This window comes from Pleuronectes platessa, chromosome 9 (genome assembly GCF_947347685.1).
Source record: "Pleuronectes platessa chromosome 9, fPlePla1.1, whole genome shotgun sequence".
NCBI lineage: Eukaryota > Metazoa > Chordata > Actinopteri > Pleuronectiformes > Pleuronectidae > Pleuronectes > Pleuronectes platessa.
In genome coordinates, this window is record NC_070634.1 from 15776132 (window position 1) to 15803462 (window position 27331).

The 27331-nt window shown below is 43.3% G+C and overlaps 2 long non-coding RNA genes across 2 annotated transcripts; both read left to right on the plus strand.

Moving 5' to 3' along the window:
* Positions 1-2039: 2039 nt before the first annotated feature.
* LOC128447572 (uncharacterized) lies at positions 2040-3053 on the plus strand. The gene is made up of 3 exons (XR_008339641.1): positions 2040-2160; positions 2266-2474; positions 2911-3053. It is a non-coding gene; the product is annotated as an uncharacterized LOC128447572 (long non-coding RNA).
* A 15319-nt stretch (positions 3054-18372) lies between these two features.
* Positions 18373-19393, plus strand: LOC128448679 (uncharacterized). Its single transcript, XR_008339784.1, has 3 exons — positions 18373-18493; positions 18598-18806; positions 19244-19393. It is a non-coding gene; the product is annotated as an uncharacterized LOC128448679 (long non-coding RNA).
* Positions 19394-27331: the final 7938 nt, after the last annotated feature.

Below are 27331 nucleotides of genomic sequence, written 5' to 3' on the forward strand. Positions count from 1 at the left end.
CTCTTTTCCAAAATCATGTAAATACAAAATACTGCCACAGCATGGCCCTCTTTTCAGAAGGGGACTTCTGTACAAAGGTGTTGAACCTGGCTGCAGGAATGTATTTCCCATTCAGGACGGAAGTTGGGTGAAACTCAGAGTCCATTTCATCCCAAAGGAGTTGTATGGAGTTGAGGTCAAGGCCCAGTGCAGCCAGTTAAATGAAAAAAACTTTTCTTCATGGACATGGATTTATGAGAGCAAAGCCATGATGAAACAGGAAAGGAACCTCTGTCAGTCTAAAATATCTGAAGCATTAAGAGAACGCTTCATTGGATATAAATGTTTTGCCCAAACATGTAAATAATAAGTATACAATCGCTGTTCACATACTTTTGGCCAAACAGTCATGATTAAAAGTAATTTTTTGGTAGTTTTTCCTGACTCTTGTTGAGGGTTAAGAACCGAGGATGTTGCACCTTGTTCAGCCCTTTGAAACAAATTGTGATTTGTGAATACAATAAAATTTGATTGATTCTCGTTTTTTGCCTCCACAGCTTATTTATCAAAGCCAAACATCTCCTTCTCCATCTTCAAAGAGGGAGACGGTTACCAAGGCAACATAACCTGCTGGTCAACCAGAGGGAGCCATCCGGTCAACTTTTCTCTCTCAGTAGATGACAAAGAGGTGGGATCCCTCACAGCCAACCAATCCCTCACTGTCTGGTTCCTCGTCGCCATGATACCCGGGATGGACATGGGTGTGGCGCGATGCTGGGTGAAAACTGAGACGCAGGAGTTATTGAGTGAACCTGTGACTCTGGAAGTAGGTATGAGCTACACAGACATGTGATGGTTCTGTCATTACCTTCCTCTAATTCCCCTCCTCCTCCTCCTCATGAATGTTTTTCTCTCCTTCACGTTTGCTCCCAGTCCCAGTTGGAGGTGACGTGACAGCGGAGGTGGAATATCTCTGCAGAGCCGACTCCAAGCTTGCCGCCGCCAGGCTGAGGTGTGTGGTCAGCAGAGGAAGCTTTCCCCAAATCTCCTGGCTCCTGAACGACTCAGTCCTTGCCTCCGCGACACATGTGGACGCCCAGTCTCAGGATGACCTGACTCACGTTGCCCTCGCCAACCGTGGACAGACACTCGTCCTCACTAAGCTCACCTCAGAGGAGTCTGGGTATTACCGCTGCAGGGTCAGGAACAGCTATGATGACTCCGGGCCCTGGGTGGAGAGTGGAGATGTGCTGGTCTGAGTCACAGGTAAAAAGATCATCACTCAAATGAAAGTAATAAGACTGTAGAGCATGGGTTTAGAAATCTAGATATATGTACTTAACAAATCTAGAAAATCTGTGTAAAAAACAACAAAAATGGTTGATTTTCAGTGCTTAAGAATTGAAAACAAAATTAAAATGCAGTTTGTAGTTGTACTGCATCTCAGAACCATATGTACATCAATATATTACGTTTATGACTTAAATGTACAGACATGCGGCTGACATGTTGAGAGAAAGTTAAAGTAACGGTGATCAATAACAATCATGGTTTGTGCTAATTGTTGGGGCGTGCTTAGGCCCGATTTAAGCTACTGGATAGACGTATGTGTTATAACTCTCCTAAGAAATTTTTTCTCAACCAGCGAACGTGGTAAAGTTGATTGTTATTGCAATTAATTGTTTTGGCTATTATGCCAATTTATTTTTCTCATTACAAAGTATTTGTTTTTCGCTCTTTTGTTTTATTTAATATTTTCATTATTAATTCTCCCCTTTAGGCCTTCTATTTGGGAAAATTAAAATCTCATCACACAAACTACATCTCCAACACCTCCTGAGAGTTTTTCTACCTAGGTCAACCGCTCTTCTACATCTCCCTTTAACACGCATGCACAGGGGAAAACTACTGGCAGTTTCTAGCCCCAAGCCGGTTTCAAGGTTCCCCTCATCACCTTTATATTATTTTAGACATATTTTTCTTAGTTTAGATATTTTTCACGATATTCAAGAGTAATCTGGAAATGTGTTGAAATATCTAAGTTAATTATATGTCCCTTCTCCTTCACAGAGGTTTTCATGAACCAGACAGAGATCATCACCATAGCGTTCTGCTGCTTCCTTCTTCTCATGTTGGCAGTTGGTGTGGCATGTGTTTACAGGATGTTCGACCACAACCAAGGTGTGTGTGTGTATGTGTGAAGGATAAATTCACTATACACCATTGCACTATATAATGCATTATTTAAAATATCCCTATATCTCCACCTCTGAACTTCTTTTTCAGCTCATGCCCACATTGCTGAGACAAAGTAAGCTTTATCCCTATGGACCTTAGAAAGTTGATTGTTTCTGTGATTAAAACCAACCCGATAAACCCTGTTTGTACCTTCTCATGTCAGTTCTGATCCACTTCTTCTGACTGCACCCTCGTCCCAGTCGGGAGACAGGCAGGCCGGGGTCTCCTCTGCAGACTGTGACTGTGTCCTGAGTCAGGTATACAGGCTGTCACGACAGCACATAACGTAATGATTTTAAATCATTGATGTGACTCTACTCAACGGGTCTAAGAATTTCATACTAAAGTGAAGATTTTAAAGTTATTTTATGTGTTTGGTTTCATATAAGCCATAACTGAAACCTTTTAATGTAATTGAGAGAACATTTACATTTAAACAGTTAAACATTTCTCACTATTTATCCCAATCTACTATTCTCCTGATTTTGTATGTATGGACCCATGATATAAAGCATTATTCTATTAAGACATTTTAAGAGCACCACAATTTTATTTTTACATTTTTTAGCTTTTAATGGAGCAACTCTTTCAATCCTCTCCATCAGAAGCTTTAAGATAAAAACTGCTTTTTCTTATGACAAACAGACCAGGTATTGATATAATGATATAATTATTTGTGTCTCCCTGTTTCAGACCATGGAGATCACAGTATGACACGGCATGAAGATCCTGCACCTCTCGAATCATCACATCCATCACTTTGTGCAAATATTTAATTTGAATATTGCAACTTGTTCTATGCATTCAGTACTTTTCCTGACTTGTAAAGTTACTTATAAGAGACTGGTGAAAAATTCAGTTAAAAACACACAGAGAGATTCTATTTTACAGCATAACCACTGAATACTGTCAAGTTTTTTGTATTCCAATAAAAGGTTTACTTCTAAATGTTGTTGTGTTTTTATAAAACCAGTGAAATAAAATGAATGCTTGACTACATCACTTCAAAACGAGTCAGGCTTAATATTCACATTGGTATGCATCTGCACCGGCGACAGCCAGCGGCATGAGGCATTATGTTTTATGGTTGTGTGTCTCATTCTTGTGAACATCATATCTCAAGACAGCCTTGAGGGAAATATTTCAAATTTGATACAATTGCTCATTTGCAATCAACGATGAACTGATTCGATTTTGGTTGGTTAAAGGTCACGTGACATCATGTTCTTGTGAACAGACACACCCATAGTGAATTTCATTACATCTGTGCCAAACATTCTCTTGGACTCAGGGATGACCTGAAATCAAAGATCAAGCTCTCTGCGACCTCAGAAAATAATTGTTTGCCCCGTGAACAGATCCTCTCAACGTCTCAAGAGATTCCTCTAAATCAGGGGTGTCAAAACTACGGCCCACGGGCCATCTGTGGCCTCCATCCATTTTAAATTGGCGCCCAACTCACCCCTGACCTGCCAGCTGTCCCTCAGAACGCCGCCACGCCCCCCGCCCTGAGCGACGTGATTGAGGCGCACTGTCAACAGTCCGCTCCAGGGCAAGGGGCCGTGGCGGCGTGAGTGGTCCAGACCTTCAAATTATTTTCTGTATGTGGCCCTCGGGATAAAAAGTTTGGACACCCCTGCTCTAATATGCATGCTGGTTTTATGTGTGTAGTAAATATGCACTCTTAATTTTTTAAACATGTGTTAATGTGTTAATGGAACAAGTTAAAGTCTTTCATGCATTCCATGACACTGATAAAGTTTGTATATATAAAAGAATAAAGTTTGTTTCTTGAAGAGCTACAAGTAAACTTTCTTTTGAGCAGCTGCGTCCTGACAGATCCATGAGAAGTGAACAGTTCGTCGCTTCACACCTTGTATTTATGAGTCCTGAATGTGTGACTTGTGATCAGATGTCACTTCCCACATTTATATGTATAATATCATACTTAATACTTTATGTAGTTGTTCTTACTCGTCAGATTTACAGATGGGTTTGATGACAATTATTGTGTGTTGGCACGAGCAAGAGAGAGAGACGAGTCCAGGGGCTGAAGGAATCTCGTGCAGCTGTTGAAGAAAGATTTGACCAATTTAGGAAAAGTATCGCTCATCATGTGGTGATCAGTGTTGATGTAGCCACAAACAAATCAATACATTGTAACTGAGAAGAGTAAAAATACATTTGATTCAAAGTGAAACTGTAGCAGGTCAGAGATGTCAACTGAGTGGGCGGTCCTTCATATATGTCCCAGGATGCATTTGTATCCACACAATGAAAATAATGTGGCCACATGCATTGAAGTAGAAGAATTCTGATGTGTTCAGACCTGAACTTGTGATTGAGTCACTCAGGAAGGATGTTCATACCAGGTCTGAACAGGTGCTCCACCTTGGAATTTCGCAGTCCTAGTTCAGTCGTCCCAGCTCAAATGACACATAATGTGCATTCACATAAATAATAGTAAAGCTAAAGGGCAAACCATATCTCAGCTTTGGCAGGAAGTTGGTGACAGAAGGCCTTGTTAGGGGGGTTTCTGACCACGGTGTCGTACTCTCCTAGCCTGGATGCCAGACGAACTTAGCCCCGCCCACAACATTTTTGGTCGGGCAGTTTGGTCTGGAGTCGCTCCATTGGGAAAAAATTATGGCCCGACCGGGCCAATCAGATTGTCAGGGCGGGCTTTATACGATGATTGACAGATGATCAACGGTGACGTAATCAACCACGTCATCAAAGTGCCTTTGGGTTGAATTCGTTTTCAACAAACATGCCTGCCGCTGGCGAGCTGAGATGTGTAGATGCTGCCATTGAGTCTGTTTTAGAAGACATCGACAGCGCATTCATTTTGAAAGAGGAACACAGAACGTGGAGGCGACGCCGAAGCACCGCGCTAATCCCTATCGCGCCGGCGCTTGGCTGTTCACAACGGACACTGAGGCGACGCTGAACCGCCGGGCAGCGCTAATAATATCACCCGTTGATCCAGTAGATCGCTGCACGGCTTTGTGCCAGTCACACCGGAGGCTGAAGCACCGCGCTGCGCCAAGACTGCCTCGCAGTGCTTCAGCCTCCGGTGTGACCGGCACAAAGTTTTAACATGGGAGTGGATGGGAGCCAGCTGTTATTTAAGGCTTGGCGCTGCGCTGAAGCGTCCGGTGTGAACCCGGCGTTAGTAAATAACTCACAATGCGTTGCTTAGCATACGTCACATACTACGTTGCTCTGATTGGTTGTAGGTCTATCCAATTGAGCGAAGAGGAATTTTACTTCCTGGTCAGTTGAAACACGCCCCATAATTTTTTCACAATGGAGCGACTCCAGACCGAACTGCCCGACCAAAAATGTTGTGGGCGGGGCTAAATTCGTCTGGCATCCAGGCTAGTACTCTCCTGCAGCACATGACAAACATTTTCATCGCTGTTGGCTAATGTAATCAGCTGTTGTGGGGGGGCTCTTAACTCGGCACCCCAGCCAATCTTCTGCATGCGACACTAACTTATAACTGTTCAATGTTTGGATGCACTTGTTTATACTTTGTTCAATTATGCATAGCAGGAGTTCTTCTTAAGATCCTCAGAGCCGTATTCCTCTATTTCACTACTTGGCCACACTCATCTTCTCTTCATTTGTCCTCTACTTCTTTGTTTAGGAAATTAACTATCTCTGTTCTTAACACTTTTGAAGTTTCAGGGGTTAACAACGTTGCAGCCGAATTCGATACATTGAAGTCAAACAAACAGAAGATGCCTCGATACTGCTCCTGTGGTGTCATCCATGTGTCTTAAACCCGAAATATCCAAAACAGCCTCAGTTACACCAGGTTCTTAGCCTCCTATACTTACTGCTGTCAAGAGTGCTCGCAAGACGAAATCAGCAATTAACTGCTGCAGTTACTAGGTCGAGGATATCAGAGGGAATTTAGGCTTAAAACAACTTTTTAAATGTCAGGGCCAAAAGGCACTTGGATGACACCACAGGAGCAATATGGGAACATTGTCAGGTTTTTTTTCTGTTGTTTTTTACGTCTGAATTAGTGGTTGCCATTTACTTTGGCTGCAACGCTGTCTACCAGTGAAAAAATCTTTTGTTCACTCAACACTCCAACCACCCCTCTATCGGCAAAGTGGTGAGTAGATAATGAGGGAATTTTCATTTTGGGTGAACTATCCATTTAATGCCACTGCGGACATCCTGCTTCAGTTGCTCGATCCGTTCCCAGTCTTCTGTTTCTGCTTCTTCTTTCGGTTTATTGGCAGATGGAAACCAACGTCAAGGTGCATTCAATACTATCTGTAGAGTGGACGAAGCCGACTATTCCATCTCAATGTTCTAAAAATCGACATAATAAAATGTTGTTCCTTAAGATCTAGCAAAGATCACCATTCCACATTAATCTTCTTCTTATTATCTCTTCTTCATTGGCAGGTGGAAACTAACGTCAAGGTGCATTACCGCCATCTACTGTGACAACTGTACCTTCATGTAAGAGCCTGACTATGAGAGACAAGGTGCTACATTTGACAGGTGTCGTGTTTAACACCGTGTTCAAACCCCAACGCAGAGACAGAACACAGAGCACTACGCAGAATGGAAAGTTCAAGCTTCTTTATTGTACAATCAAAGATGACACGAGGTTGAGACGATGAAGCGGAGTGCGAATGATTTCACTCACAGGAATAATTTTCAGGATTTGCATATGAAATATAATTTTATATGCAAATATTGACGTAGTCTCTTAGTCTGGGTTTCAATATCTTGTTTCCTCAGTGCTGATACATTCTGGCATCCTTTCAGGTGTGCCTTCTATCTCTGAAGGATTCCTCCACCTCATTATATTTAGAAGGGACTTGCTGCCGACGTTTTGTTTCAGTGTAAACTGCAGACCTCTTTCGCTTGGCAGCCTCACGTCTGGGAGCCGAGTCTTCTTCTATGTCAGTCGTGAATGAGAGCCTATCTGCACCCTGCCTAGCAGCAAAAATTGAATCCTTTCAGCGAGTGTCCTGATCGACCCTGAAGGTCGAGACTTTCTGTTGCTTTCGCACTCTGCTGTCGAAGCCCTGAGTTTATTTTGAAGGTCACTGTTTAGGTGCTGCTGCTTCTCTGTTGGGATAATAGCCTGGGAAGATGCCTGTCTCTTCCGTCCTAGTCTGGGAATCCTGTATCTTTCCTTCTCAGCTTTTGGTTCACTCACCACCTCCATGGAGCTGGTAGTTCTAGAGTCCCTGTGCATCATCCTCTGCTTGTACAAGGGTGACCTAGATCTTCCTTTCCTATTGATGAGCTGTTCATTCAGGGATTGCTCTTTTTCCAACTGTTGTTGGGTCTCCAGCAATGAGAGCCTATCTGCTCCCTGCCTAGCAGCAAAATTTGAATCCTGGCACCGAGCGTCCTGTCCGATCCTGAAGTTCGAAACTTTTTGTTGCTTTCGCTCTTCTTCTCTCGAAGCCCTGAGTTTATTCCGAAGGTCACTGGTCAGGAGCTGCTGCTTCCCTGCTGGGATAAGAGCCTGGGAAGATGTTCCCTCTTCCCTCTCCCTCTTCCGTCCTAGTCTGGGAATCTTGTATCTTTCCTTTTCAGCTTTTGGCTCAGTCACCACCTCCATGGAGATGGTAGTTGTAGAGTCCCTGTGCATCATCCTCTGCTTATATAAGGGTGACCTAGATCTTCCTTTCCTATTGATGAGCTGTTCATTCAGGGATTTCTCTTTTTCCAACTGTTGTTGGGTCTCCAGCAATGAGAGCCTATCTGCTCCCTGCCTAGCAGCAAAATTTGAATCCTGGCTTCGAGCGTCCTGCCTGATCCTGAAGTTCGAAACTTTTTGTTGCTTTCGCTCTTCTTCTCTCGAAGCCCTGAGTTTATTCCGAAGGTCAGTGGTCAGGTGCTGCTGCTTCCCTGCTGGGATAAGAGCCTGGGAAGATGTCTGTCTCTTCCGTCCTAGTCTGGGAATCTTGTATCTTTCCTTCTCAGCTTTTGGTTCACTCACCACCTCCATGGAGCTGGTAGTTGTAGAGTCCCTGTGCATCATCCTCTGCTTGTATAAGGGTGACCTAGATCTTCCTTTCCTATTGATGAGCTGTTCATTCAGGGATTTCTCTTTTTCCAACTGTTGTTGGGTCTCCAGCAGGTCATTGCAGGCCTGGACTCTCCGCCCTCGTTCATATTGAGCGTTGTCCCTCTCGTTGTTCAACAGGTCTTTCAGATGTCTGATCTCTTTTTGAAGGCCCTGGTACTCATTCCTGGTGTACCAATATGTTTCTCTCTCTCTCTTTTCAGAGGTCAACTTGAATCGTGACATGGTGGGACAACTTGCTCTTTCTTCCTGGGGTTGAATCAGTTGAATCAGCAGTAATCTTGCTGTTTGAGTTTGTCGTTGAGCAGATGCCTGATATTATTTATCAATAGGCTTTCTCTCTCAAAGCTGTGAGATGCTCAGAATGATCAAACGCTGGCTTATAGGCAATGATTAAGTCAAGAGCTGCATGACACATCAAAGACACATTGTCTTTAATCTTAGAGTATTCAATTCTTCTATGATCTTCTTTGCATTGTTTACATTCTAAATAAAAATCTGTGATTAAAATTTTAACATTAAAAGATGCTTCCCTTTTTTTTCTTTTCTGTTTGTCCCCTGGGGGGGGGGGGGGGGGATTTGTTCATATACGTCTATATGTATGAGATTTCCTGTTCAATTGTGAAAACCAATAAATAAAGTGAAAAAAAAGAAAAAAAAAGAAAAAAACTAAAAAAACTAACGTCAAGGTGCATTACCGCCATCTACTGTGACAACTGTACCTTCATGTAAGAGCCTGACTATGAGAGACAAGGTGCTACATTTGACAGGTGTCGTGTTTAACACCGTGTTCAAACCCCAACGCAGAGACAGAACACAGAGCACTACGCAGAATGGAAAGTTCAAGCTTCTTTATTGTACAATCAAAGATGACACGAGGTTGAGACGATGAAGCGGAGTGCGAATGATTTCACTCACAGGAATAATTTTCAGGATTTGCATATGAAATATAATTTTATATGCAAATATTGATGTAGTCTCTTAGTCTGGGTTTCAATATCTTGTTTCCTCAGTGCTGATACATTCTGGCATCCTTTCAGGTGTGCCTTCTATCTCTGAAGGATTCCTCCACCTCATTATATTTAGAAGGGACTTGCTGCCGACGTTTTGTTTCAGTGTAAACTGCAGACCTCTTTCGCTTGGCAGCCTCACGTCTGGGAGCCGAGTCTTCTTCTATGTCAGTCGTGAATGAGAGCCTATCTGCACCCTGCCTAGCAGCAAAAATTGAATCCTTTCAGCGAGTGTCCTGATCGACCCTGAAGGTCGAGACTTTCTGTTGCTTTCGCACTCTGCTGTCGAAGCCCTGAGTTTATTTTGAAGGTCACTGTTTAGGTGCTGCTGCTTCTCTGTTGGGATAATAGCCTGGGAAGATGCCTGTCTCTTCCGTCCTAGTCTGGGAATCCTGTATCTTTCCTTCTCAGCTTTTGGTTCACTCACCACCTCCATGGAGCTGGTAGTTCTAGAGTCCCTGTGCATCATCCTCTGCTTGTACAAGGGTGACCTAGATCTTCCTTTCCTATTGATGAGCTGTTCATTCAGGGATTGCTCTTTTTCCAACTGTTGTTGGGTCTCCAGCAATGAGAGCCTATCTGCTCCCTGCCTAGCAGCAAAATTTGAATCCTGGCACCGAGCGTCCTGTCCGATCCTGAAGTTCGAAACTTTTTGTTGCTTTCGCTCTTCTTCTCTCGAAGCCCTGAGTTTATTCCGAAGGTCACTGGTCAGGAGCTGCTGCTTCCCTGCTGGGATAAGAGCCTGGGAAGATGTTCCCTCTTCCCTCTCCCTCTTCCGTCCTAGTCTGGGAATCTTGTATCTTTCCTTTTCAGCTTTTGGCTCAGTCACCACCTCCATGGAGATGGTAGTTGTAGAGTCCCTGTGCATCATCCTCTGCTTATATAAGGGTGACCTAGATCTTCCTTTCCTATTGATGAGCTGTTCATTCAGGGATTTCTCTTTTTCCAACTGTTGTTGGGTCTCCAGCAATGAGAGCCTATCTGCTCCCTGCCTAGCAGCAAAATTTGAATCCTGGCTTCGAGCGTCCTGCCTGATCCTGAAGTTCGAAACTTTTTGTTGCTTTCGCTCTTCTTCTCTCGAAGCCCTGAGTTTATTCCGAAGGTCAGTGGTCAGGTGCTGCTGCTTCCCTGCTGGGATAAGAGCCTGGGAAGATGTCTGTCTCTTCCGTCCTAGTCTGGGAATCTTGTATCTTTCCTTCTCAGCTTTTGGTTCACTCACCACCTCCATGGAGCTGGTAGTTGTAGAGTCCCTGTGCATCATCCTCTGCTTGTATAAGGGTGACCTAGATCTTCCTTTCCTATTGATGAGCTGTTCATTCAGGGATTTCTCTTTTTCCAACTGTTGTTGGGTCTCCAGCAGGTCATTGCAGGCCTGGACTCTCCGCCCTCGTTCATATTGAGCGTTGTCCCTCTCGTTGTTCAACAGGTCTTTCAGATGTCTGATCTCTTTTTGAAGGCCCTGGTACTCATTCCTGGTGTACCAATATGTTTCTCTCTCTCTCTTTTCAGAGGTCAACTTGAATCGTGACATGGTGGGACAACTTGCTCTTTCTTCCTGGGGTTGAATCAGTTGAATCAGCAGTAATCTTGCTGTTTGAGTTTGTCGTTGAGCAGATGCCTGATATTATTTATCAATAGGCTTTCTCTCTCAAAGCTGTGAGATGCTCAGAATGATCAAACGCTGGCTTATAGGCAATGATTAAGTCAAGAGCTGCATGACACATCAAAGACACATTGTCTTTAATCTTAGAGTATTCAATTCTTCTATGATCTTCTTTGCATTGTTTACATTCTAAATAAAAATCTGTGATTAAAATTTTAACATTAAAAGATGCTTCCCTTTTTTTTCTTTTCTGTTTGTCCCCTGGGGGGGGGGGGGGGGGGATTTGTTCATATACGTCTATATGTATGAGATTTCCTGTTCAATTGTGAAAACCAATAAATAAAGTGAAAAAAAAGAAAAAAAAAGAAAAAAACTAAAAAAACTAACGTCAAGGTGCATTACCGCCATCTACTGTGACAACTGTACCTTCATGTAAGAGCCTGACTATGAGAGACAAGGTGCTACATTTGACAGGTGTCGTGTTTAACACCGTGTTCAAACCCCAACGCAGAGACAGAACACAGAGCACTACGCAGAATGGAAAGTTCAAGCTTCTTTATTGTACAATCAAAGATGACACGAGGTTGAGACGATGAAGCGGAGTGCGAATGATTTCACTCACAGGAATAATTTTCAGGATTTGCATATGAAATATAATTTTATATGCAAATATTGATGTAGTCTCTTAGTCTGGGTTTCAATATCTTGTTTCCTCAGTGCTGATACATTCTGGCATCCTTTCAGGTGTGCCTTCTATCTCTGAAGGATTCCTCCACCTCATTATATTTAGAAGGGACTTGCTGCCGACGTTTTGTTTCAGTGTAAACTGCAGACCTCTTTCGCTTGGCAGCCTCACGTCTGGGAGCCGAGTCTTCTTCTATGTCAGTCGTGAATGAGAGCCTATCTGCACCCTGCCTAGCAGCAAAAATTGAATCCTTTCAGCGAGTGTCCTGATCGACCCTGAAGGTCGAGACTTTCTGTTGCTTTCGCACTCTGCTGTCGAAGCCCTGAGTTTATTTTGAAGGTCACTGTTTAGGTGCTGCTGCTTCTCTGTTGGGATAATAGCCTGGGAAGATGCCTGTCTCTTCCGTCCTAGTCTGGGAATCCTGTATCTTTCCTTCTCAGCTTTTGGTTCACTCACCACCTCCATGGAGCTGGTAGTTCTAGAGTCCCTGTGCATCATCCTCTGCTTGTACAAGGGTGACCTAGATCTTCCTTTCCTATTGATGAGCTGTTCATTCAGGGATTGCTCTTTTTCCAACTGTTGTTGGGTCTCCAGCAATGAGAGCCTATCTGCTCCCTGCCTAGCAGCAAAATTTGAATCCTGGCACCGAGCGTCCTGTCCGATCCTGAAGTTCGAAACTTTTTGTTGCTTTCGCTCTTCTTCTCTCGAAGCCCTGAGTTTATTCCGAAGGTCACTGGTCAGGAGCTGCTGCTTCCCTGCTGGGATAAGAGCCTGGGAAGATGTTCCCTCTTCCCTCTCCCTCTTCCGTCCTAGTCTGGGAATCTTGTATCTTTCCTTTTCAGCTTTTGGCTCAGTCACCACCTCCATGGAGATGGTAGTTGTAGAGTCCCTGTGCATCATCCTCTGCTTATATAAGGGTGACCTAGATCTTCCTTTCCTATTGATGAGCTGTTCATTCAGGGATTTCTCTTTTTCCAACTGTTGTTGGGTCTCCAGCAATGAGAGCCTATCTGCTCCCTGCCTAGCAGCAAAATTTGAATCCTGGCTTCGAGCGTCCTGCCTGATCCTGAAGTTCGAAACTTTTTGTTGCTTTCGCTCTTCTTCTCTCGAAGCCCTGAGTTTATTCCGAAGGTCAGTGGTCAGGTGCTGCTGCTTCCCTGCTGGGATAAGAGCCTGGGAAGATGTCTGTCTCTTCCGTCCTAGTCTGGGAATCTTGTATCTTTCCTTCTCAGCTTTTGGTTCACTCACCACCTCCATGGAGCTGGTAGTTGTAGAGTCCCTGTGCATCATCCTCTGCTTGTATAAGGGTGACCTAGATCTTCCTTTCCTATTGATGAGCTGTTCATTCAGGGATTTCTCTTTTTCCAACTGTTGTTGGGTCTCCAGCAGGTCATTGCAGGCCTGGACTCTCCGCCCTCGTTCATATTGAGCGTTGTCCCTCTCGTTGTTCAACAGGTCTTTCAGATGTCTGATCTCTTTTTGAAGGCCCTGGTACTCATTCCTGGTGTACCAATATGTTTCTCTCTCTCTCTTTTCAGAGGTCAACTTGAATCGTGACATGGTGGGACAACTTGCTCTTTCTTCCTGGGGTTGAATCAGTTGAATCAGCAGTAATCTTGCTGTTTGAGTTTGTCGTTGAGCAGATGCCTGATATTATTTATCAATAGGCTTTCTCTCTCAAAGCTGTGAGATGCTCAGAATGATCAAACGCTGGCTTATAGGCAATGATTAAGTCAAGAGCTGCATGACACATCAAAGACACATTGTCTTTAATCTTAGAGTATTCAATTCTTCTATGATCTTCTTTGCATTGTTTACATTCTAAATAAAAATCTGTGATTAAAATTTTAACATTAAAAGATGCTTCCCTTTTTTTTCTTTTCTGTTTGTCCCCTGGGGGGGGGGGGGGGGGGGATTTGTTCATATACGTCTATATGTATGAGATTTCCTGTTCAATTGTGAAAACCAATAAATAAAGTGAAAAAAAAGAAAAAAAAAGAAAAAAGAAAGATGCTTACCTTTTAATATTGAAAACATGGTTAATTGATCCTAAAGTGATTGACAGGCCTAGCAAACATTACACACCGTTTTTATCAATGATCAATTGAAATGTTGATGTCACTCCTTGTTTTGCTGAGATCAGCTTCTTGTTCAGTGACTCTACAACAAGTGTGCTGCATAAAGAATACACATCCATATATTTACACCTGAGCACTGAGCTCTTAGTCAGGCCAAAGTGCAGATGATCTACAGTCAGCCCAGTATCTGAAGGCATCCTGTACATACAGAGATGAAGCACTAACTGCTAACTTTTAACTAACTGCTAACTTTTAAGCTTTCCCTCCGTTTATTTCATAATATGTATTTGATCATTAATATCAAATATTATATTTAGTTATATATCTTTACAGTACTGCTCAGCACCTCTAGAAATAATGCCATGAACAGTATGTATTTATCAGTCATGGAAAAAAACCTAAATTTGATTAAGAGACCACCAGCTCTCCTTTGCACACATTTTTAAAACACGTGTTCAGTGTTTGTGTCTCTTCAAATGTTCCCACTGACCCCATGATGATGAGATCATGGCTCTATGGGCCCAGATCATCTGATGGGGGACTCCATGTATTGATTTCGCCTGTGTGCTTGAGTGTGTGTATTGCCCACTCCCAACTGATACTACAAACATTCTGGCATCAAGTGTTCATTACATTACATTACATTTCATTTAGCTGACGCTTTCATCCAAAGCGACTTACAATAAGTGCATTCAACCCCGAGGGTACAGACCCAGAACAACAAGAATCAAGAAAGTACAGTTTCTTCAAAATAAAGCAAAACTACAGAGTGCTATAAGTAAGTGCCATTTAAGTGCTACTAAAAGTGTTAGTTTCAAAAGTTGTTAGTATATATATATTTTTTTTATTCAAGGTATAGTCGGAAGAGGTCAGTTTTTAGTTTTCGGCAGAAGATTTGTAAACTTTCTGATGTCCGGATGTCAATGGGGAGCTCATTCCACCATTTAGGAGCCAGGACAGCAAACAGTCGTGATTTTGATGAGTGTTTAGCTTGCAGTGAGGGAGCAACGAGTCGATTAGCCGAAGCAGAGCGGAGTGAACGAGCTGGGGTGTAACGTTCAACGATGCTCTGGATGTAGACTGGACCTCATCCATTCACAGCATAAAACTAGTGTTTTGAACCGGATGCAGGTAAACACTGGCAACCATTGAAGGGAGCGGAGGAGCGGAGTAGTGTGAGTGAATTTAGATTGGTTAAAAACCAGTCGAGCTGCTGCATTCTGGATGAGCTGCAAAGGTCGGATGTCAGTAGCAGGTAGACCTGCCAGGAGGGAGTTACAATAGCCTAGGCGGGAGATGACCAGAGCCTGGACAAGGACCTGCACCGCCTTCTGAGTGAGAAGGGGGCGTATTCTCCTGATGTTGTACAGCATGAATCTACAGGACCGTGTTGTTGCAGTAATGTTGGCAGTAAGGGAGAGTTGACTATCGAACGTCACACCCAGGTTCCTAGCAGTCTGAGTGGGGGTTAACACGGAGTTGTAAAAGTTAATAGTCAGGTCGTGGGTGGGAGAGTCTTTCCCTGGAAGGAAAAGTAGTTCAGTCTTGTCAAGGTTAATCTTCAGGTGGTGTGCAGACATCCACTGAGAGATGTCGGTCAGACAGGCAGAGATTCGTACTGCTACCTGTGTTTCTGATCGGGGAAAAGACAGGATTAGTTGGGTATCATCGGCATAACTATTGTAGGAAAACCCATGTGAGTGAATGACAGAGCCGAGAGAGTTGGTGTACAACGAGAAGAGGAGAGGACCCAGGACAGAACCTTGAGGGACACCAGTAGTGAGAGGACAAGGTTCAGACACAGATCCTCTCCAAGTTACCCTATAAGTGCGGTCATTGAGGTAGGTAGAGAGCAGGAAAAGAGCAGAGCCTGAGACAGCCAGGTCCTGAAGGGAGGAAATAAGGATCTGGTGGTTCACTGTGTCAAATGCAGCAGAGAGGTCTGCTGAGTGTTGTCAGTGAGTACCATACATTTGTTGTTAGAAAGAAAAAATATTCGCAAAAGTAACTTTCTCATTTCCTCCCATCTATAGTTCCAGCATCAAATACCAGAGTGGCCGCTGAACCTTTCCCCCCAGTCGCATACGAGGGGTCACGCATCGTTCTGAAATGCACTGTCACAAGGGGCTCCCACCTGTCCTACATCTGGTTTTTCAACAGGATAAAAAGTAACATCTTCAACCTCTCCTCTTTTCCATCTCACTGGTAATGAGCTGGTGATGGAGCAGGCAACTCCAGAGCATGCTGGCAACTACCCCTGCATTGCCTGGTCCATGGTTCAGGACAGCAGCAGGTTTTTAGGCAGCGCCGAGGTCAAGGTGACAGTCAAAGGTCCAAATCTACAGATATATAAAGGTTTTTTTTTTCTAATTATATTCAATAAAATGTCTATTTTCCAATGTTTAGGAGAAGGTTTCATGACCAAAATAATAATTATGTTCTGCCTTGGCGGAGGTATGCCCTCTTCTGAGGGTCATTGTAGTTCATGGTTTTAACCATGTTGGTCATTACAAATATTAATTTGGACTTATTTTGAATCTGCTTTATGACCAAATAGCTCCAAAATTCCCATCAGCCTCGATTGAGCTTAAATAGAAGTATGCTAACATGCTGAACCACATGGAATCTTTACACCAAAGTTATTGCATAAATTCTTTTACAATCATCTCTTTTCCAAAATCATGTAAATACCAAATACTGCCACAGCATGGCCCTCTTTTCAGAAGGGGACTTCTGTACAAAGGTGTTGAACCTGGCTGCAGGAATGTATTTCCCATTCAGGACGGAAGTTGGGTGAAACTCAGAGTCCATTTCATCCCAAAGGAGTTGTATGGAGTTGAGGTCAAGGCCCAGTGCAGCCAGTTAAATGAAAAAAACTTTTCTTCATGGACATGGATTTATGAGAGCAAAGCCATGATGAAACAGGAAAGGAACCTCTGTCAGTCTAAAATATCTGAAGCATTAAGAGAACGCTTCATTGGATATAAAGCGTTTTGCCCAAACATGTAAATAATAAGTATACAATCGCTGTTCACATACTTTTGGCCAAACAGTCATGATTAAAAGTAATTTTTTGGTAGTTTTTCCTGACTCTTGTTGAGGGTTAAGAACCGAGGATGTTGCACCTTGTTCAGCCCTTTGAAACAAATTGTGATTTGTGAATACAATAAAATTTGATTGATTCTCGTTTTTTGCCTCCACAGCTTATTTATCAAAGCCAAACATCTCCTTCTCCATCTTCAAAGAGGGAGACGGTTACCAAGGCAACATAACCTGCTGGTCAACCAGAGGGAGCCATCCGGTCAACTTTTCTCTCTCAGTAGATGACAAAGAGGTGGGATCCCTCACAGCCAACCAATCCCTCACTGTCTGGTTCCTCGTCGCCATGATACCCGGGATGGACATGGGTGTGGCGCGATGCTGGGTGAAAACTGAGACGCAGGAGTTATTGAGTGAACCTGTGACTCTGGAAGTAGGTATGAGCTACACAGACATGTGATGGTTCTGTCATTACCTTCCTCTAATTCCCCTCCTCCTCCTCCTCATGAATGTTTTTCTCTCCTTCACGTTTGCTCCCAGTCCCAGTTGGAGGTGACGTGACAGCGGAGGTGGAATATCTCTGCAGAGCCGACTCCAAGCTTGCCGCCGCCAGGCTGAGGTGTGTGGTCAGCAGAGGAAGCTTTCCCCAAATCTCCTGGCTCCTGAACGACTCAGTCCTTGCCTCCGCGACACATGTGGACGCCCAGTCTCAGGATGACCTGACTCACGTTGCCCTCGCCAACCGTGGACAGACACTCGTCCTCACTAAGCTCACCTCAGAGGAGTCTGGGTATTACCGCTGCAGGGTCAGGAACAGCTATGATGACTCCGGGCCCTGGGTGGAGAGTGGAGATGTGCTGGTCTGAGTCACAGGTAAAAAGATCATCACTCAAATGAAAGTAATAAGACTGTAGAGCATGGGTTTAGAAATCTAGATATATGTACTTAACAAATCTAGAAAATCTGTGTAAAAAACAACAAAAATGGTTGATTTTCAGTGCTTAAGAATTGAAAACAAAATTAAAATGCAGTTTGTAGTTGTACTGCATCTCAGAACCATATGTACATCAATATATTACGTTTATGACTTAAATGTACAGACATGCGGCTGACATGTTGAGAGAAAGTTAAAGTAACGGTGATCAATAACAATCATGGTTTGTGCTAATTGTTGGGGCGTGCTTAGGCCCGATTTAAGCTACTGGATAGACGTATGTGTTATAACTCTCCTAAGAAATTTTTTCTCAACCAGCGAACGTGGTAAAGTTGATTGTTATTGCAATTAATTGTTTTGGCTATTATGCCAATTTATTTTTCTCATTACAAAGTATTTGTTTTTCGCTCTTTTGTTTTATTTAATATTTTCATTATTAATTCTCCCCTTTAGGCCTTCTATTTGGGAAAATTAAAATCTCATCACACAAACTACATCTCCAACACCTCCTGAGAGTTTTTCTACCTAGGTCAACCGCTCTTCTACATCTCCCTTTAACACGCATGCACAGGGGAAAACTACTGGCAGTTTCTAGCCCCAAGCCGGTTTCAAGGTTCCCCTCATCACCTTTATATTATTTTAGACATATTTTTCTTAGTTTAGATATTTTTCACGATATTCAAGAGTAATCTGGAAATGTGTTGAAATATCTAAGTTAATTATATGTCCCTTCTCCTTCACAGAGGTTTTCATGAACCAGACAGAGATCATCACCATAGCGTTCTGCTGCTTCCTTCTTCTCATGTTGGCAGTTGGTGTGGCATGTGTTTACAGGATGTTCGACCACAACCAAGGTGTGTGTGTGTATGTGTGAAGGATAAATTCACTATACACCATTGCACTATATAATGCATTATTTAAAATATCCCTATATCTCCACCTCTGACTTCTTTTTCAGCTCATGCCCACATTGCTGAGACAAAGTAAGCTTTATCCCTATGGACCTTAGAAAGTTGATTGTTTCTGTGATTAAAACCAACCCGATAAACCCTGTTTGTACCTTCTCATGTCAGTTCTGATCCACTTCTTCTGACTGCACCCTCGTCCCAGTCGGGAGACAGGCAGGCCGGGGTCTCCTCTGCAGACTGTGACTGTGTCCTGAGTCAGGTATACAGGCTGTCACGACAGCACATAACGTAATGATTTTAAATCATTGATGTGACTCTACTCAACGGGTCTAAGAATTTCATACTAAAGTGAAGATTTTAAAGTTATTTTATGTGTTTGGTTTTCATATAAGCCATAACTGAAACCTTTTAATGTAATTGAGAGAACATTTACATTTAAACAGTTAAACATTTCTCACTATTTATCCCAATCTACTATTCTCCTGATTTTGTATGTATGGACCCATGATATAAAGCATTATTCTATTAAGACATTTTAAGAGCACCACAATTTTATTTTTACATTTTTTAGCTTTTAATGGAGCAACTCTTTCAATCCTCTCCATCAGAAGCTTTAAGATAAAAACTGCTTTTTCTTATGACAAACAGACCAGGTATTGATATAATGATATAATTATTTGTGTCTCCCTGTTTCAGACCATGGAGATCACAGTATGACACGGCATGAAGATCCTGCACCTCTCGAATCATCACATCCATCACTTTGTGCAAATATTTAATTTGAATATTGCAACTTGTTCTATGCATTCAGTACTTTTCCTGACTTGTAAAGTTACTTATAAGAGACTGGTGAAAAATTCAGTTAAAAACACACAGAGAGATTCTATTTTACAGCATAACCACTGAATACTGTCAAGTTTTTTGTATTCCAATAAAAGGTTTACTTCTAAATGTTGTTGTGTTTTTATAAAACCAGTGAAATAAAATGAATGCTTGACTACATCACTTCAAAACGAGTCAGGCTTAATATTCACATTGGTATGCATCTGCACCGGCGACAGCCAGCGGCATGAGGCATTATGTTTTATGGTTGTGTGTCTCATTCTTGTGAACATCATATCTCAAGACAGCCTTGAGGGAAATATTTCAAATTTGATACAATTGCTCATTTGCAATCAACGATGAACTGATTCGATTTTGGTTGGTTAAAGGTCACGTGACATCATGTTCTTGTGAACAGACACACCCATAGTGAATTTCATTACATCTGTGCCAAACATTCTCTTGGACTCAGGGATGACCTGAAATCAAAGATCAAGCTCTCTGCGACCTCAGAAAATAATTGTTTGCCCCGTGAACAGATCCTCTCAACGTCTCAAGAGATTCCTCTAAATCAGGGGTGTCAAAACTACGGCCCACGGGCCATCTGTGGCCTCCATCCATTTTAAATTGGCGCCCAACTCACCCCTGACCTGCCAGCTGTCCCTCAGAACGCCGCCACGCCCCCCGCCCTGAGCGACGTGATTGAGGCGCACTGTCAACAGTCCGCTCCAGGGCAAGGGGCCGTGGCGGCGTGAGTGGTCCAGACCTTCAAATTATTTTCTGTATGTGGCCCTCGGGATAAAAAGTTTGGACACCCCTGCTCTAATATGCATGCTGGTTTTATGTGTGTAGTAAATATGCACTCTTAATTTTTTAAACATGTGTTAATGTGTTAATGGAACAAGTTAAAGTCTTTCATGCATTCCATGACACTGATAAAGTTTGTATATATAAAAGAATAAAGTTTGTTTCTTGAAGAGCTACAAGTAAACTTTCTTTTGAGCAGCTGCGTCCTGACAGATCCATGAGAAGTGAACAGTTCGTCGCTTCACACCTTGTATTTATGAGTCCTGAATGTGTGACTTGTGATCAGATGTCACTTCCCACATTTATATGTATAATATCATACTTAATACTTTATGTAGTTGTTCTTACTCGTCAGATTTACAGATGGGTTTGATGACAATTATTGTGTGTTGGCACGAGCAAGAGAGAGAGACGAGTCCAGGGGCTGAAGGAATCTCGTGCAGCTGTTGAAGAAAGATTTGACCAATTTAGGAAAAGTATCGCTCATCATGTGGTGATCAGTGTTGATGTAGCCACAAACAAATCAATACATTGTAACTGAGAAGAGTAAAAATACATTTGATTCAAAGTGAAACTGTAGCAGGTCAGAGATGTCAACTGAGTGGGCGGTCCTTCATATATGTCCCAGGATGCATTTGTATCCACACAATGAAAATAATGTGGCCACATGCATTGAAGTAGAAGAATTCTGATGTGTTCAGACCTGAACTTGTGATTGAGTCACTCAGGAAGGATGTTCATACCAGGTCTGAACAGGTGCTCCACCTTGGAATTTCGCAGTCCTAGTTCAGTCGTCCCAGCTCAAATGACACATAATGTGCATTCACATAAATAATAGTAAAGCTAAAGGGCAAACCATATCTCAGCTTTGGCAGGAAGTTGGTGACAGAAGGCCTTGTTAGGGGGGTTTCTGACCACGGTGTCGTACTCTCCTAGCCTGGATGCCAGACGAACTTAGCCCCGCCCACAACATTTTTGGTCGGGCAGTTTGGTCTGGAGTCGCTCCATTGGGAAAAAATTATGGCCCGACCGGGCCAATCAGATTGTCAGGGCGGGCTTTATACGATGATTGACAGATGATCAACGGTGACGTAATCAACCACGTCATCAAAGTGCCTTTGGGTTGAATTCGTTTTCAACAAACATGCCTGCCGCTGGCGAGCTGAGATGTGTAGATGCTGCCATTGAGTCTGTTTTAGAAGACATCGACAGCGCATTCATTTTGAAAGAGGAACACAGAACGTGGAGGCGACGCCGAAGCACCGCGCTAATCCCTATCGCGCCGGCGCTTGGCTGTTCACAACGGACACTGAGGCGACGCTGAACCGCCGGGCAGCGCTAATAATATCACCCGTTGATCCAGTAGATCGCTGCACGGCTTTGTGCCAGTCACACCGGAGGCTGAAGCACCGCGCTGCGCCAAGACTGCCTCGCAGTGCTTCAGCCTCCGGTGTGACCGGCACAAAGTTTTAACATGGGAGTGGATGGGAGCCAGCTGTTATTTAAGGCTTGGCGCTGCGCTGAAGCGTCCGGTGTGAACCCGGCGTTAGTAAATAACTCACAATGCGTTGCTTAGCATACGTCACATACTACGTTGCTCTGATTGGTTGTAGGTCTATCCAATTGAGCGAAGAGGAATTTTACTTCCTGGTCAGTTGAAACACGCCCCATAATTTTTTCACAATGGAGCGACTCCAGACCGAACTGCCCGACCAAAAATGTTGTGGGCGGGGCTAAATTCGTCTGGCATCCAGGCTAGTACTCTCCTGCAGCACATGACAAACATTTTCATCGCTGTTGGCTAATGTAATCAGCTGTTGTGGGGGGGCTCTTAACTCGGCACCCCAGCCAATCTTCTGCATGCGACACTAACTTATAACTGTTCAATGTTTGGATGCACTTGTTTATACTTTGTTCAATTATGCATAGCAGGAGTTCTTCTTAAGATCCTCAGAGCCGTATTCCTCTATTTCACTACTTGGCCACACTCATCTTCTCTTCATTTGTCCTCTACTTCTTTGTTTAGGAAATTAACTATCTCTGTTCTTAACACTTTTGAAGTTTCAGGGGTTAACAACGTTGCAGCCGAATTCGATACATTGAAGTCAAACAAACAGAAGATGCCTCGATACTGCTCCTGTGGTGTCATCCATGTGTCTTAAACCCGAAATATCCAAAACAGCCTCAGTTACACCAGGTTCTTAGCCTCCTATACTTACTGCTGTCAAGAGTGCTCGCAAGACGAAATCAGCAATTAACTGCTGCAGTTACTAGGTCGAGGATATCAGAGGGAATTTAGGCTTAAAACAACTTTTTAAATGTCAGGGCCAAAAGGCACTTGGATGACACCACAGGAGCAATATGGGAACATTGTCAGGTTTTTTTTCTGTTGTTTTTTACGTCTGAATTAGTGGTTGCCATTTACTTTGGCTGCAACGCTGTCTACCAGTGAAAAAATCTTTTGTTCACTCAACACTCCAACCACCCCTCTATCGGCAAAGTGGTGAGTAGATAATGAGGGAATTTTCATTTTGGGTGAACTATCCATTTAATGCCACTGCGGACATCCTGCTTCAGTTGCTCGATCCGTTCCCAGTCTTCTGTTTCTGCTTCTTCTTTCGGTTTATTGGCAGATGGAAACCAACGTCAAGGTGCATTCAATACTATCTGTAGAGTGGACGAAGCCGACTATTCCATCTCAATGTTCTAAAAATCGACATAATAAAATGTTGTTCCTTAAGATCTAGCAAAGATCACCATTCCACATTAATCTTCTTCTTATTATCTCTTCTTCATTGGCAGGTGGAAACTAACGTCAAGGTGCATTACCGCCATCTACTGTGACAACTGTACCTTCATGTAAGAGCCTGACTATGAGAGACAAGGTGCTACATTTGACAGGTGTCGTGTTTAACACCGTGTTCAAACCCCAACGCAGAGACAGAACACAGAGCACTACGCAGAATGGAAAGTTCAAGCTTCTTTATTGTACAATCAAAGATGACACGAGGTTGAGACGATGAAGCGGAGTGCGAATGATTTCACTCACAGGAATAATTTTCAGGATTTGCATATGAAATATAATTTTATATGCAAATATTGACGTAGTCTCTTAGTCTGGGTTTCAATATCTTGTTTCCTCAGTGCTGATACATTCTGGCATCCTTTCAGGTGTGCCTTCTATCTCTGAAGGATTCCTCCACCTCATTATATTTAGAAGGGACTTGCTGCCGACGTTTTGTTTCAGTGTAAACTGCAGACCTCTTTCGCTTGGCAGCCTCACGTCTGGGAGCCGAGTCTTCTTCTATGTCAGTCGTGAATGAGAGCCTATCTGCACCCTGCCTAGCAGCAAAAATTGAATCCTTTCAGCGAGTGTCCTGATCGACCCTGAAGGTCGAGACTTTCTGTTGCTTTCGCACTCTGCTGTCGAAGCCCTGAGTTTATTTTGAAGGTCACTGTTTAGGTGCTGCTGCTTCTCTGTTGGGATAATAGCCTGGGAAGATGCCTGTCTCTTCCGTCCTAGTCTGGGAATCCTGTATCTTTCCTTCTCAGCTTTTGGTTCACTCACCACCTCCATGGAGCTGGTAGTTCTAGAGTCCCTGTGCATCATCCTCTGCTTGTACAAGGGTGACCTAGATCTTCCTTTCCTATTGATGAGCTGTTCATTCAGGGATTGCTCTTTTTCCAACTGTTGTTGGGTCTCCAGCAATGAGAGCCTATCTGCTCCCTGCCTAGCAGCAAAATTTGAATCCTGGCACCGAGCGTCCTGTCCGATCCTGAAGTTCGAAACTTTTTGTTGCTTTCGCTCTTCTTCTCTCGAAGCCCTGAGTTTATTCCGAAGGTCACTGGTCAGGAGCTGCTGCTTCCCTGCTGGGATAAGAGCCTGGGAAGATGTTCCCTCTTCCCTCTCCCTCTTCCGTCCTAGTCTGGGAATCTTGTATCTTTCCTTCTCAGCTTTTGGCTCAGTCACCACCTCCATGGAGATGGTAGTTGTAGAGTCCCTGTGCATCATCCTCTGCTTGTATAAGGGTGACCTAGATCTTCCTTTCCTATTGATGAGCTGTTCATTCAGGGATTTCTCTTTTTCCAACTGTTGTTGGGTCTCCAGCAATGAGAGCCTATCTGCTCCCTGCCTAGCAGCAAAATTTGAATCCTGGCTTCGAGCGTCCTGCCTGATCCTGAAGTTCGAAACTTTTTGTTGCTTTCGCTCTTCTTCTCTCGAAGCCCTGAGTTTATTCCGAAGGTCAGTGGTCAGGTGCTGCTGCTTCCCTGCTGGGATAAGAGCCTGGGAAGATGTCTGTCTCTTCCGTCCTAGTCTGGGAATCTTGTATCTTTCCTTCTCAGCTTTTGGTTCACTCACCACCTCCATGGAGCTGGTAGTTGTAGAGTCCCTGTGCATCATCCTCTGCTTGTATAAGGGTGACCTAGATCTTCCTTTCCTATTGATGAGCTGTTCATTCAGGGATTTCTCTTTTTCCAACTGTTGTTGGGTCTCCAGCAGGTCATTGCAGGCCTGGACTCTCCGCCCTCGTTCATATTGAGCGTTGTCCCTCTCGTTGTTCAACAGGTCTTTCAGATGTCTGATCTCTTTTTGAAGGCCCTGGTACTCATTCCTGGTGTACCAATATGTTTCTCTCTCTCTCTTTTCAGAGGTCAACTTGAATCGTGACATGGTGGGACAACTTGCTCTTTCTTCCTGGGGTTGAATCAGTTGAATCAGCAGTAATCTTGCTGTTTGAGTTTGTCGTTGAGCAGATGCCTGATATTATTTATCAATAGGCTTTCTCTCTCAAAGCTGTGAGATGCTCAGAATGATCAAACGCTGGCTTATAGGCAATGATTAAGTCAAGAGCTGCATGACACATCAAAGACACATTGTCTTTAATCTTAGAGTATTCAATTCTTCTATGATCTTCTTTGCATTGTTTACATTCTAAATAAAAATCTGTGATTAAAATTTTAACATTAAAAGATGCTTCCCTTTTTTTTCTTTTCTGTTTGTCCCCTGGGGGGGGGGGGGGAGAATTTGTTCATATACGTCTGTATGTATGAGATTTCATGTTCAATTGTGAAAACCAATAAATAAAGTGAAAAAAAAAGAAAAAAAAAGAAAAAGAAAGATGCTTACCTTTTAATATTGAAAACATGGTTAATTGATCCTAAAGTGATTGACAGGCCTAGCAAACATTACACACCGTTTTTATCAATGATCAGTTGAAATGTTGATGTCACTCCTTGTTTTGCTGAGATCAGCTTCTTGTTCAGTGACTCTACAACAAGTGTGCTGCATAAAGAATACACATCCATATATTTACACCTGAGCACTGAGCTCTTAGTCAGGCCAAAGTGCAGATGATCTACAGTCAGCCCAGTATCTGAAGGCATCCTGTACATACAGAGATGAAGCACTAACTGCTAACTTTTAACTAACTGCTAACTTTTAAGCTTTCCCTCCGTTTATTTCATAATATGTATTTGATCATTAATATCAAATATTATATTTAGTTATATATCTTTACAGTACTGCTCAGCACCTCTAGAAATAATGCCATGAACAGTATGTATTTATCAGTCATGGAAAAAAACCTAAATTTGATTAAGAGACCACCAGCTCTCCTTTGCACACATTTTTAAAACACGTGTTCAGTGTTTGTGTCTCTTCAAATGTTCCCACTGACCCCATGATGATGAGATCATGGCTCTATGGGCCCAGATCATCTGATGGGGGACTCCATGTATTGATTTCGCCTGTGTGTTTGAGTGTGTGTATTGCCCACTCCCAACTGATACTACAAACATTCTGGCATCAAGTGTTCATTACATTACATTACATTTCATTTAGCTGACGCTTTCATCCAAAGCGACTTACAATAAGTGCATTCAACCCCGAGGGTACAGACCCAGAACAACAAGAATCAAGAAAGTACAGTTTCTTCAAAATAAAGCAAAACTACAGAGTGCTATAAGTAAGTGCCATTTAAGTGCTACTAAAAGTGTTAGTTTCAAAAGTTGTTAGTATATATATATTTTTTTTATTCAAGGTATAGTCGGAAGAGGTCAGTTTTTAGTTTTCGGCAGAAGATTTGTAAACTTTCTGATGTCCGGATGTCAATGGGGAGCTCATTCCACCATTTAGGAGCCAGGACAGCAAACAGTCGTGATTTTGATGAGTGTTTAGCTTGCAGTGAGGGAGCAACGAGTCGATTAGCCGAAGCAGAGCGGAGTGAACGAGCTGGGGTGTAACGTTCAACGATGCTCTGGATGTAGACTGGACCTCATCCATTCACAGCATAAAACTAGTGTTTTGAACCGGATGCAGGTAAACACTGGCAACCATTGAAGGGAGCGGAGGAGCGGAGTAGTGTGAGTGAATTTAGATTGGTTAAAAACCAGTCGAGCTGCTGCATTCTGGATGAGCTGCAAAGGTCGGATGTCAGTAGCAGGTAGACCTGCCAGGAGGGAGTTACAATAGCCTAGGCGGGAGATGACCAGAGCCTGGACAAGGACCTGCACCGCCTTCTGAGTGAGAAGGGGGCGTATTCTCCTGATGTTGTACAGCATGAATCTACAGGACCGTGTTGTTGCAGTAATGTTGGCAGTAAGGGAGAGTTGACTATCGAACGTCACACCCAGGTTCCTAGCAGTCTGAGTGGGGGTTAACACGGAGTTGTAAAAGTTAATAGTCAGGTCGTGGGTGGGAGAGTCTTTCCCTGGAAGGAAAAGTAGTTCAGTCTTGTCAAGGTTAATCTTCAGGTGGTGTGCAGACATCCACTGAGAGATGTCGGTCAGACAGGCAGAGATTCGTACTGCTACCTGTGTTTCTGATCGGGGAAAAGACAGGATTAGTTGGGTGTCATCGGCATAACTATTGTAGGAAAACCCATGTGAGTGAATGACAGAGCCGAGAGAGTTGGTGTACAACGAGAAGAGGAGAGGACCCAGGACAGAACCTTGAGGGACAACAGTAGTGAGAGGACAAGGTTCAGACACAGATCCTCTCCAAGTTACCCTATAAGTGCGGTCATTGAGGTAGGTAGAGAGCAGGAAAAGAGCAGAGCCTGAGACAGCCAGGTTCTGAAGGGAGGAAATAAGGATCTGGTGGTTCACTGTGTCAAATGCAGCAGAGAGGTCTAGAAGGATAAGGACAGTCATCAT